Source organism: Lissotriton vulgaris, chromosome 1_1 (assembly GCF_964263255.1).
Source record: "Lissotriton vulgaris chromosome 1_1, aLisVul1.2, whole genome shotgun sequence".
NCBI lineage: Eukaryota > Metazoa > Chordata > Amphibia > Caudata > Salamandridae > Lissotriton > Lissotriton vulgaris.
In genome coordinates this window covers 1,029,615,129-1,029,629,701 of record NC_141685.1, presented here as the reverse complement: position 1 = coordinate 1,029,629,701, position 14,573 = coordinate 1,029,615,129, and positions in this window count along the sequence as shown.

The window sequence follows — 14,573 nt, the reverse complement described above, 5'->3', positions numbered from 1 at the left end:
GATATATATTTTTACCGAATACAGTTTGGTCTCATTGTGTGGTGGGTTGGTTGTGAGGGTGTAATATTGCAAATGTTTAACCCTATGTGCCCCAAAGATTAGCCTACGACTGCTTAAGCCACACTACCTAGAGGGTAAGCAGAGGTTGTCTGGAAGGTAACCCTCAGCCCTGACGAGGAAGAGAGAGTCCCTGCTTGTCGCTAGTGTTGCACTGCGCCAACTAGAGCCTCCCCCTTCCTACACAAACCTGCACACTTCACTGCTGTGGTAGAGACCAGTATGGCTTGTCGTGGCTCATCCCACCTTGGTGCTATGCACGATCTCTGGTGTGGTTCTTTATTACCACCCAATCTCCAGGACTCAAATCATGAGCTTGATCCGGCTGCCTGGTCGCTGCGTCTTCTCCAACTTGGTGAGAGATAGAACGCACTAGGTTAGCCAATCCTTTGCAATAATCCAATACCAGATCATCAGTTATACTCAACAATCTAAGTCCTGATATAACTGCCTGTCTCATTGCTCTTCCCATGATAATTTCATGGGGACTGTGTTCCTGTCAGGAATACTTCTGAATCCCATCAGAACAAGAGGCAATGCATCTGGCTCATTGAAGTGGATGTACACATCTTAGCCAATCTTGACTTTATTGTGCCATTTAATTGTTGCACCACTCCAGAAGCCTCTGGGCAGTATGCACAGTGCAGTTTTTATTCAATGTTGAATGCTTCACAGATTATTCGAATTATTTCATTGTTAAAGTGAGTTCCTCTGTCTGATTCCAAAGTTAGTGAAAACCGAATCTAGGAATTAGTTTCCTCAGCAAGAACCTGGCAACAGTTATGCTGTCATTTCTTTTTGTGGGGTATGCCTCCACCCACCGTGAAAACAAACAAACAATCACAAGGACGTACCTCAACCCCTTACATGGTGGTAGTGCTATAAAATCTAGCTGTAACCTCACAAATGGTCCTTCTGCTTTTCTAGTTTTTCCCCAACTGACCATTGTCTTTCTTCCTGGGTTAATCTGCTAACAGGTTAAACATCTCTGCCAAAAGACTATCTGCAACTGCCCTAAATCTTGGGTTGTACCAATCTTGTCTAAATAGTTAAACCATTGCATCCCTGCCTACATGTGTGTCTCCATGGTACATTCTTGCCATTTGTGAGAGCAAACAATCTGGCATAGCTGGTCTGCCATCATGGTATACCCAAACACCATCTGCTTCTCTTCGTTCGCAACCCTGTTTTATCCAATTTTCCTTTTCACTTTCTTCCACCTGTTCCTACAACTGTCTCACCTCCTCAGTTGGCAGCTGATTCCAGTAGTTTCAATTTTCCTGTTTATAGACATATTGTTTCTGGCACAATATTTAGCAACTTGCTCTACGTAACGATTACCAGCTGTCACTTTGTCATTTTCTGACTGGTGAGCAGCACATTTGACTACTGCTATTTCTTTTGGCAATTGTATTGCTTCCAATCATTCTTTCACAAATTTTCCATTTTTATTAGGGGATCATGAGGAAGTCATGTATCCCCTTTGTGACCACAATTGGCTGAAATCATGCACAACCCTGTAACCATATTGGCTATCAGTAAATATGGTCACTCTCCAATTTTTCCCAATTATGCAAGCTTTGATTAAAGCAATCAATGTGGCTACTTGTGCAGGTTTTACTCCAGGTAAACAAGATGCTTCTACATCCCCAGTTAATTTGCATACAGCCTAGGCTGCACTCAACCCACCTTCCTCAAGCCTAAGACAGGAACCATCAACGAATAAGGAGTGTTCTGGTTCTTTTAGTGATTCTTCGTGTATGTCAGGACGTGGTTTGGTGCACAAGTCAGTAACATCTAAGCAATCGTCTTCTACTTCATCTTTTACTTCTTCACATTTGGGATCTGGTAATAGAGAAGCTGGATTCATCATTGTACATCTGATCAGTGTCACATTTTCTGCTCCTAGAATGATTCTTGCATACTTAGTCATCTGACTAGGGATAAGATGCTGTGTTCAAGTTCTAGTCAACAAAATCTCTACTGAATGTGGAACATACACCTTCACTGGATGTCCCATCACAATTGCCTCACTCCGTTCTATGCTCATACAAGCAGCAGCAACTGCTTTTAAGCAGCCTGGTAATGCTGAAGCCACAGGATCTAAAGTAGCTGAAAAATAGGCTACTGGACATTGGCTCAATCCATTTCACAAAGGCTTCTACACTTTCATCATCCCAAACTATTGGATATTTCGCTCTTTTCCGTGTCATTTGGATTAAAGGCTACACTAGTAAGGAGAACCCAACAATCCATTGTCTACAGTATCCTATCACCCCCAGAAACATCCTAATCTCTCTCTATGTTTGGAGTAGTTGCATTTAATTATTCTGATTCTCTCTGTGGTCACTTTCCTCACTCCTCTTTCTATCTGATGTCCTAAATGTGTCCGCCTTGTTTGCAAAATTTTAATTTCTCTGGAGATACTTTGTGTCTTTTGTCAGCCAACTGATTTAATAGTGCAATTGAATCAGTGACACAATCATCTCTGCATTGGAATGCCACAAGCAGGTCATCAATGTACTGCACTGAGACTGAATTTCGGAGCATAACTAACTTTTCTAGACACTTTTTCAAAATCTGATTAAATATAGATGGACTTTCAGTATATCCTTGAGGAATTCGATTCCATGCTAAAATACGATCCTCAAATTTAAAAGCAAAAAGATACTGGCTATCAGGGTGTAAAGGAATCGAGAAAAATGCTTGACACAAATCATTTACAGTAGCCAGCATTTCAAGGTATCTGATACAAAACCACTGCTGGATTTGGCACCACTTGACAACATCGTACTACAATTTTATTGATTTTCCTTACATATTGCACTATCCTGTACTTCCCACTAGGCTTTTTAAGTCCTATTATAAATGAGTTACAAGTACTGCTCATTATTGTTTTTAGAATGCCTTGCTTAATCATTCGATTAATTTCAGAAGATACTCCTGCTTTAACTTCTGGACTCATTTTGTATTGACAGGTGTTTGGGTAAACTGCACCTTGTTTCACAATCACTTTCACTGGGTCTACATTCACCATTAGACCTATTTCTTTTCCAGTCAAATCCCATACTTCTGGATTTACTGTAGTCTTTAACTCTTCTGGTATGTCATTTTCTGTCATTAATGAATACATCTAGTCAACTTCAGTACCTTGTTTAGCTAGCATTATTTTATAAACTATATCTTCGTCAGAAGTTTGGAAAGCAACACCATCCGGTGTGCAATAAATCGTGCAATTCATTTTGCCCAAAAGGTCTCTGTCTAACAAATTCACTGGTCTTGAATCACATACTACAAACTTATGCATATCTTTGAAGGTTCCAATTTGTACCTACATGGGCTTTGTAATTGGTGTTCTGATCTGCTGGTTGGTAACTCCAACCACTTGGATTGAGTCTCCAGAGAGGGGTAGGTTTGGGATGCATGCTGTTCTCTCAGTAGAACGGGTAGAATCAGTATCCTATAGAAAAGTGATGTCATTACCTTCCACTTTCCCATCTACAAATGGACCTGACTGATCTACCGGTAAGGAAGCACCAAGTACGCATTCCTCTTCCTCCCTTCTCAGGCACCGTCATTGCATATACACATCTTCCTCAGAATTATTCTGCAAAAAATATTGTGCTACCACTGAATTTTTCTTACCGCTTCCTGGAAATCCAGCGTCCGCACTGTACTGTGCCTGATTAACAAAATTTGGCATAGTGGCAGATGGCAACTGATACTTCTGATTAACTATCTGCTGCGGTTGATTCACAAATCCCTCATTCTGCATCTGTGGATTTAAGTTTGGATTTGGGCCATTATTATTCTGGATATTTTTACCCTCGTTTTTCCAATGTCCAAGCTTTCCGCATCCATGAAAAGGAAACTTTTTCTTTGCATCCTCTCTGCTCATTCGTCCCTTTTGTTTACCATTACTTGCCACATTATCACTCTGACTCTGCTCCATTGTCTGTCCGCTGTTTGACCATTTAAATGTATTCCTTGCTGCTCTGCCAATTTCACTTGTGCCCACATCTTCTTTTCTTTCAGTTTCTTATGCCTATCCTCAATGTCATCACCACAATACTTAGCATACTTTAATATCTCATCAATGGTCTTACTCTGCCAACAAATATTATGCTGTTGAATCATCTGACTAATCTCAGTTTTCAGTCCTGTAACAAATCGATACACAAAAGGTCCCATTATCTTATCTCCAATACTCTCGAATCCACTATACTGTTTTAATACCTGCAATAGCCTTTTGTAATAGGCAAGTACAGATTAATTTGGTTCTTGAGTAGTTCTATTTTTATCCAATCTGTTTCTTTTGGAGGTATCTTTCCTTTAAAAAATGTAATTACTTGATGATATTTCTTCATTATGTCATCTGAGGATGCTCCTGTTTTTGGATCTCTTGGATATTACAACTCTTCTTCATCATAAGTGTTTAGTCTATCTATTCCCACATTTCCAGCAATCAGTTCTTCCAATTCTACTGTTAATTTGTAAATATCTAATATTTTAGGAGGTGAACTCTGTTTTTCAATCCCATGGGCCCATCTCTCTTGATCTTCTGGGGTTACTGATGTGGCACTCCTGATCCCTGAGGATTTCCCGGTCCTTCCTTCCTTTGAACTGCTAGGTATAACTCTCTTTGGGTTTTCGCTTATATTGTCTTTTGTTGGTAGATCCATTAATGAAATTACTGAATCGCACTCACTGGCTTGGTCATTAGTTATTATGATTTCTTTTCTTGGATTATTTGAAAGAGTCGCTGCAACTTGTGCCTTAGGGCAATTTACCTTGTCTCCATACAAAGGAACAACAGGACCTATAGTTACGGGTATTGTCAATGCTTCAGGATTTACATTTAATTGGGTAATTTTCTGTATGTATACCATCGTTCTTCTCCACTGTTTCATTTGTTCTTCACGCCTCCCATGCATACTTCTGGTGTAATATCCTGAACATTTTCCTCTTTGACCCTTTTCTCTTCCAAATGACTCAGTCTCCCATACCTCTAATGCCTCATACTGGGTTCATCTAGGTCTTAGTTCTAATTCATACATTCACATCCTCAAATTTTGTAAAAATTCTTCCATTAAACGTATCATGCTCTGGAAAAGTTAGAACACCATCATCTTTTGTGCATTTCATCCAATTCTCCAGCCATGCACATGTGTGATAACCTCTATCCATCATCATAAATGAAGCAGGCGTTTTAGGTGCAGAATACGAATTCCCTTCCTAGTAAAAACGGGTTTATCTTTCTTGAAGAAATTCTTAATTTTCTGAATAAATTACTTTTTCCTCCTTTCACCATACATTTTCCTAGGCACTCGGTGAATAAAACAATAATCCTCAAAATCTTGATTTTCCCTGACAGGGCTCCTCACACCAACAGACAAATGTGAATCGAGCATACACATTTTCACTAGCCAATCAAAATGTAACTATTCAGGCTTCCAATCAGGCTTCAGGTCACACTCATAGTCTGACCAATGCTAGCACGGCCTTTCGAATGACGTCAGTTCTGCTCCTTACTACTCACCCCTCCTTTACAATCTGCATTTGTCACACACCCGCTGTTTCCACCAATCCCAGCGCGGCTCACTGGGACGTTAGTGCAACTCCAGCAACTGACCCTCCCTTCACAAGGGAATGCGTAAACTTATTTTTCTCAAATTAAATCTATTAGAAACAACATATAAACATTTGCTACTCTGTCTGTATCACTAAAGCGAAGGATAGTTACTTCTCTTCACTGCAAGTAAAACCTTCTGCTCACTCTTCTTTCGCGTAAGACCTTCCGTTTACTTTTCATACACTGAGAGTAAAACTTTCCTTTTACCCTTCAATCAAGCTCGGAAGAACCTGCCACTCCTTCGGCTTTACCCTTACTAGGTGATATAACACAAAAGTTTCACCAGCGAACCCTCTGCTATCAATCACTCTCACTAATACACAAAATAGCCGCTAATTCAACACTGCCAGCCCTACCTAGCTTCCCAATGTTATTCCAACAGATGAGTAACCTCACTGCAGTGTGTTTTCTCTCGCCACCCGCTATTCAATTTCCCCGGGAATTCTGGACAACATAAAACAAAACACATCACTAACAAATACTCAAAAATGTATACTTATCACCAAGCTAGTGAATAATAACCATAGCTCTGCTACGAGAAAACTGATTCAGCGGTTTACCAGCAACAAGTAGTCTAACACCATATACTCACCTGGGCCCATAAGTTCATTCACAACACACTGGCAATAACCGCTGGGGTCAAGTTTTTGTAATTCTTCAGATTAGTTAACTTTAATCCCTAACTAATCTTTCACTGATCAAACGTTCTTTCCTCTGGTCAATTGAACATTATTTGGAACTAGTTGATGGTGAAATGACATAAAATTTCAATTTACTTACACCTTGGAAATGATCACGGAGACGGGATGTCTTTTAAATTTTTATCTTAGATTAAAATTCATATGAACCACTTACACAGTACAGAACAAACTCCGTCTCTCACAGGAAGAAAGATTCAAATAATCAATCAAATTTGCATTCAATTATACTTTGCAATGATACTGCATGAAAGAGAGAGGATAGAGAGAAAAGCACATAAGCACATATACAGATATAAATATAATTACCAAGTATGGTGTGGAAACCAATTCCCAGGCTTAGGAGTTGGAAGGGGTCCCACAGGAAAGATCTGGCGAATAAAGGCTTCAGGACAGATGACCTCTCTATCACCAACGCTGGTGTAGCACCCCTCACTGACACTCTCTTCCTCCTGGAGATTCTTCCGCGATCTTCCAAATGATTTTGCTTAAGATAATTCGTTCAGCAATTTGATTCTTCTTCACTATCTCCGTCTCGGCCTTCTCTGTGCCCTCGGACAGCATCCCGGTCTCTAGCTCCTCTAGACTAACTAACTAACTAATGCTACCTCAATTATACCTTTCTGCATGCTGGTACCACCCATTAATGTTTCAAATTTATGAAACTCCTAACTCTGATTGGTAAGGCAAGTGGAGGTGATCATCACACCATGCTTATTTTCTAATATTTTCTTTCTGCTCTTTGTTTTAAATCCCACCCCTTAAATGTTATACATCAATCTTTATTCCCACCCGTATTCACAATATAATTGTCACATATTAGAGAAAAAAACCAGTAGTTCTCATGCATTTCATTGGACTGTCGTTCCGGTACCCATGAAAGTAGCAGTTTGCAGCCTTGGCCGATGTTCAATTTGACATTGGGTCTTTCAGTTGGATTCACTGCACATGTGTGGTAGAACGAGAGGTAATAGACTGTGGTTCATGACTCTAGGCCCGTAACAAGCACTATTGAAAGAGACTAATAGACACATTTTTAAATAAAAAATAAATGGTTTCACTGTATACCACCTATATCTACTCTAATCCCATTTACCTTGATTACTATTACTATTACTATTAGTATAATCGCTGGGTTTAGTTTTTCAGCCAGCAGCTGACAAGCATGTGAGTTTTAAGTGGCCATTTTATTAGCTACTGCGCAAGTGCAGAAAGTTTCACTCCAAGCATAGATACGTCATACTACGTAGATGCAGTAGGCGCATGCGCACTAAAGAATTCCGGGTAGCGGCCATTTTAGAATCACTCTCGAGTTACTGGTTAGCAAGACACATAGGCAAGCTTCAATCTTATATTTAAATGTTGTGACGATGCATGGTATTTCCACAATACAAGTTTTAATACGGTGTTAGCGGTTACCAGAGTGGATTGCATTTAGCAAGTCTCTTTTTCATGAGTCCTTGCTCCATCAGTGGTAATGTATGACCTTGGGCCACAATTCATAGCAGAAGAGTTTAGCTCTTTCCTCAGAAAAGAAGTGATTAAAAACTAGAAAGCTGCATTTGATCATCCGCAAGAGAACAGTCAGGTACAGCACTTTGTTTGTGTTCTAGGTGAGTGCATTCAGTTGACATTATGTAGTAGGTTGAATTGGAAAAATGAGGCCAAAATATATTGTGGAGTTATAGGACCACCCCACACGGAGTCACTGGGCAGACACTTTTTATTGAAGGGGAGAAAGGCTTGCACCACAGTCACTCCTTCATGGATGGAGAGAGTGAGTTGTTTTGAGATGGGGATGGGTGCAATGCACGAGAGAGTTAAGTACTAGGACCACTAACTGAAAAGACACAATCATAAATTGAAAAAAAGCAATACAAAATGTGAACAGGGAGATTCTGTGAGTGTGTTTAGATGCATGTGGTAAGAAGGTGTGTTCTAAAGAGTCAAACCCCAAAGAGGTGTGTGAAGTGAAGGTGAGCACAGTGACCTTGAAGGATGGAAGGAAATTTAATTTAACTTTATGAAGTGTAATCACTTGAAAAGGTCAAATATGAGAGTATACCCAGGAAAAGCAAAGTTGAATGGAAAAGCAGTAGTGTGTGTGTGTGTATAGAGGAGACTTGAGAAACTGGATGATTACATATTTGTATAGTAGATTGTAGTAGGTGACAATATTACCACTGACTTGTACCCACGTCTTCCTGTAAATTGAATGATGATTAATGTACATATTATTTGCTAGCAAATTGTTTTATTTAGAGTTTTACAGTTGTTATAGCTTGTATAGTGTACTTATTAATTGCTTCAAAAATGTTCAGGTAAGGGAGGTATGATGTATTTCTATGCTTTTATCTTTTAATACATGGAGTTTTAATATGAGATTGTGGATTCCACAATGACAGAGGAGTTCAGTGGTTGCAGGGGTTGGTTGTTTGGCATGTAGCAGGTCAATAAATCCTGCCACATTACATTTTATGCAGCAATTTCATTCTTAAAATTCTCCTCATTTCTTCATTGTTTGTCCTCCCTCCTCCACTCTTCTTTTCTTCTTTTTGACTTTGCTTGTGATAGACTCCCCAAATTTCCACCCTCCATGTACCAGCCTCTAATATTTTTCTATAATTCTTTTTTTAAAGGAGGGGGTGCTTATTGCCACACCTGAATTGTTATGTTTCGCTCTTCCACCTTCTCCTACTACCCTGGTTCCTTTTACCATGCTCTCTTTCGTTCTTTTCATTTCAGTGTTGTCCTATATACATGTCACCTATGGGCTTGATTCACAAAGGTAAGTTACACTTTTGAGTAAGATTACACTTTATGATACGTTTACGACTTTCAGTATTCACAAACTGTGTGTAAACTTATAACAAAAGTGTAAGATATATGTCTCCACCCCCAAAGTAAAGCAGTTGGCTTGATCTTGTTTGGTAGGTGGCATACCTCATTTAAGCCTATCCCTGACTCTCCAAAAAACCCTCTTACTCCTCCCTAAGCCCATTCCCTTTAGTAGTTAATATCCCCCTTTTCTCACCCACTCCCCTCTGTCCCTCCTACATTTACTACTAAAATGTATTCTTATATGTGTGGAAATTCCGCAGTCAGAAAAAGATCTCTGCACATATCCATATAGGCACAACATATACTTTGGAGTACGATTTGTATTACTTCCCCATTTTTAATACAATGTCCTATTTTTCTATTTAGAAAATGTTGGAGGTTTTTGTATGTATTCAAATAGCAAGTATTTACAATGTCAGGCTGGCTTTAACCACATGGCTGCTGGGCGTTTTCCCCCCCTGTGCTGGAAAATGCCATTTTAGTGGCACCATGACGAGCTCAGCTCGTCATCAGCACACGACACCCGTGGGTGATGACGAGCTGAGCTCGTCATCAGCATCGAAAGGGTTAATGTGCTGCACCTTGCACTCACACTGGCACACCCTTCATCCTGTGCTCACATGGTCTTTTACCACTGTAAATTTGGAATAGGAGCAAAACCATCAATTTTGTATGGAAATTCCTCTTTTTGTATGATCACACCCACCATTTTTGACTGATGATGATGGTTATTCGACTGACTCTGAGAGTGCACTGAGGCCTGCTGACCAAACCTCAGTGTCAGCATTCTAACCCATTACAAAAGGTATGTTGAATTGGCTATCCCCGTTGGCATAGACTGACTTACTTATACGTCCCTAGTATATGATACCCAGGGTACCCAGAGCATGGAAAGCAGAGTGTCGTCACAGGCTCCAGCACTGGTTGCATCACCCTGTGTGTGACAGAGTACAAAATGGCTCCCAGCCTGCCTCTGCAACCTGGAACTGGTGTTTTAAACTACTAGTTTGACTTTGCAATCTTTTTTTTATTTCAAATCATTTTTATTGAATTGAAAAACAAACAGAAATGAAATGAACAATAAATAATAATAAGGATACATAAGATATATAGTGCAGTGGCTGACAATAGAATCCATAACTGATAATGGAGAAAGTATTAAATTACAGAGGTGAACACATGTGTCAAATCATAAACGGTGTACAGCCACGCTTATAGTATAAAATAAATAAATAATTAACATATAAGAAAAATGCAGATATAAAATACAAATACAGAGTGCCGAATGCCAGATGCCCAATACAAAAGTAGTACACATCACACATCAAAGATAGCGGTTCTATCTCAATGTTACAATAGATGGGATTACAGCCTGTAGTTATATCTTCTTAGGGCAGAAGTACATTTCACATACAATAGCTCGATAGCCAAGCTAAATTAGCAATAACAGCAATAACAGGTGCCCCTACGGGGGATCAAAGGAGAAGGAAGAGGCATCGAGGGATTTCCACAGTTTCTTAGTGGAAGCACGCCAGGGGGAGGAATGCAAGGCGCTGTTATCTGTACATCTAATGCAAGATACCCATTCTTGCCATATCTTAACGGAGACTTCAGAGGCGTTCTTCCATTTACATAATATTACCTTACACGCCAAGGTGAGTAGTAAGTCTAGCAACTGACGGTCATTATCATTGATCACAGTTGGGTCCAGAGCTCCCAGGATGACATAAACAAATTCTCTTGGGGGTTTGATTTTAAGGACATGTTCTATGCAGTTAAATATTTTGTCCCAGTAGTTTCTTAGAGAGGGGCAATGAAAAAGCATATGCGCTAGATCTCCTTCGGCCAGATTACAATGCCAACAATTGGGGCTGTCTCTTAATTGGAGTTTAAATAGCCTTTGGGGTGTCCAGAACACCCTGTTAAGTATCATATATTTAGTTTGTGACAGTATTGGAGAGACTTCGTTCACAAGAGCCGTGGCGGGAACTTTGCTCCAATCGAACGCAATCCCCTTGGTGTTGGGCTCCCCCTCCCATCGTAGTTCATTAAGCTTTTGGGCTTTCCCCGGCACAGGAAGGAGAAATTTGTATACTTTTGAAACAAAATGACCCGCTGCTTTGAGGCGTGTCAATTGTGGTTTAAGCCATGGTTCTGAGGGTGTGAGAGAGCGTGTAGACAGGAGTGTTTCTAATTTGAGGAAAGCATAGAAGTCCATCAGTGTAAGACAGTGCGCTGTTTGGATCGAGGAGTAAGGTAGCGGGTAATGCCCATCGTATAGATCACTCACCATATTTATACCTTTCGCAGACCAGTGTTCCCAGTTGAGGGGTTCCCCGTTAATTCGAAAGACGGGATTGTGCCATAAGGCTATTGAGGTGGTATTTATTACCCTAAGACCCGTCGTGTGTACTTGGTCTAACCTTAAAAGTGCACGTCTCGTGTTTAACAGTATGTACTTCGAGTGAGGAAGATGTGTCAGGTCCATGGAGAGTAGCGCAGGGAGGGGGACATTGCCAATGAGGGACTTCTCTATCTCTACTCAGAGTGGGACATACAACGGGTCTTCAATCAACCAGTGTACCCCCTGTTTGCTCAAGAACGCTGTCTGGTAGTTCTTAAAGTTGGGGAGACCCAAGCCGCCTTTGTCCTTAGCTAATTGCAGCTTCTTCATTAATACCCTGGGCTTCTTCCCCTGCCATCAGAATGTGCCAAAGAGTTTATCCACTTTGTGCAGAAAGTACTCTGAGAATGTCATTGGAAGCCTACTCGCTAGATAATTCACCAGCAGGGTTACCATCATTTTTAGGGTCTCAGCTCTCCCCCACCATGACAGAAACTTGGGAGACCACCCATCAAGCAGTGTTGAGATTTTCTTTAAGAGCAGATTCTCATTGACTTGCAGGGTAGCAATGAGGTCTTTGTCAAAGTCTAGGCCCAACTACTTAAAGCAGTCCGGTTGCCATGTTAGACCAGAATCCCCTAAGATTTCCTTGTTTCCTTGATTATTCAGTAGCTTGACCTCGGTCTTGTCTTTATTTAGCGTGTAACCCGATACTTCAGAGAACTCTTCAATAGTGGACATAAGAGATGGTATTGCCTCTCCTGCTTTTTCTAACACGACTAGTACATCATCTGCGTAAGCTGTAAGTTTTATTGTGCAATCTCCAAATGTGACTCCGGGAATGTTTTCATTATGGCGAATTTGATATAGAAAGGGTTCTATTGCTAGAAGGAATAACGAAGGGGAGAGGGGGCACCCCTGTCTGGTTCCCTGTTGTAGTCTGAATGATGACTAGAAGGACCCTCCCGCTCTAACCCTGGCTGAGGGGCAGGAGTAAAGGGACATGACCAGTTTAATGAAGGACGGCCCTAGATTGAATTTATGTAATACAGCCTCTAAATATGACCAGTCCACTTTATCGAAAGCTTTTTCTGCATCGAGTGTGATCGCTGCAGTGGGGGAGGACAGGAGTCTAGCCTTCTCAAGAATGTGGGTACGTATATGGTGGTCAGGTTCTATAGATTCTAGTCAAGAATTAATCATGAATAAAGTTTCAAAAAGAATTATTTAACGAGAATTTTCAATATGTAGTACACAAAAGCATTTATTTCAACATTTCTGTGACATTGTGATTCACACTAATGAAATGGAAACCACAAGCAATAAAGAAAGAAAAATACCAATTACTTCATTGGATCAAGTGAGGACATCAGGACATAAGTCTAAGATATTTTCTTATAAAGCAAATGTTCTTGTGGAAACAATTCTTAAGATTATAATATACGTTGAATATTTACAAAATGCGCTCGAAGTGACAAGGAAAGGGAGACAGTTGAGTGGGTTGGGTGTGACTGGGTGAAGGTGAGCACTGGGTAAAGGGTGTTGTGACCTTATTACAATCACAGTGGTTTCAAGTGCAACCTTTACAGACTAATATAGTTAATTAGTTCCGTTATATTCTTTAGCATAGGATCTGTATTACTCGATGGGTTGCTTCCTATGTTAAGAAAGTACTAAGCAATCCGGTCTACGTTTCGACCCCCTGGGTTAAGGGTTGATTGAAGCCTCAAGCTGGGGTCTTCTTCAGGAAAAAGATGTGCAGGAGCGCCTAAGAAATTATATGTTTGTAATGAGGACTCAATCAAAAATTGTACTTCGATAAGGTACTGTGTTACTACAAAGGGCTCAATTGGAAAGTGGGTTTCTTACTTCATGTAGGGCCGTCCAGTGGCCTATTGGGGATGGACCTGCGTCGGTTCCATGATGTGGTAAGAAAGCCTGAAAGTGTATTAAAATGAGAATTGAGGTACTGGGTTACTTGGGATGAAACTGTGAGCAAGCGTGCTCGAAGAGATACCATCCGGGGACACTTACTAGGGCATCAAAGGTTTTCCAATCAACTGGTTCATAGTCTCAAGTCTGGGTGCGTCTGGATAATTGAATCAATCTGGAGGTTAAAAGAAAATGGTTGTGTAGCTGTTAGCTTGTCTGATTACCTGGAGCGGTAGTCAGACCTTAGTCAATATTTAAAACCCTTGTTAAAAAACAATTAGACATCTTGGTGTGAAAGGATGTCGTTGTGACAGGACCTAGTTAAACTAAGATTCCCCACATGTCGACATAATAATCAGGATTGTTAAAAAACAATTAGACATCTTGGTGTGAAAGGATGTCGTTGTGACAGGACCTAGTTAAACTAAGATTCCCCACATGTCGACATAATAATCAGGATTTTTGCGTTAAAAAACGCAAAGCACAGTCTATTCGAATCTTACACCTTTACTTGTACCAAGAAATCGCCAGACCCCAGCCAACAGAATGATCTGTGTCACAACCTTCTGTAGCAAAAGCAATCAGATCCGCAAGATAATCAACAACCATTGGAGTATTATATCAGACGTGATTGAAGTCCCAGAACCACCCATGCATGCATTCAAAAAGGCCAAAAGTATCAGAGACTTGGTAGTTCGCTCTTTGTTAGACACCCCAGCAGCCCCTACCATACAAACAATGTGGAATCTCCCCAACATCATTGGGAATTATAAATGCAGTAATTGCAAGGCATGTGCCCTATGCATTGAAACTAAGAGCATTACCCACAACAACATTACCATTGATTTGAAAACATTGACGAACTGCAATAGTAACAGTGTGATATATGCCATTCTGTGCCCTTGTGGCCTTATTTACATTGGCCAAACCAAGCAGAAGATCAAAAACAGGATACTACAACACTGCAGCAGAATAAGATGTCAAACTGTGGGGGCACCCCTAGTGGAACACTTTCAGTCACAAAACCACACACCTGAATCTCTCAAATGGGTGGTTATAGAAAAAATCA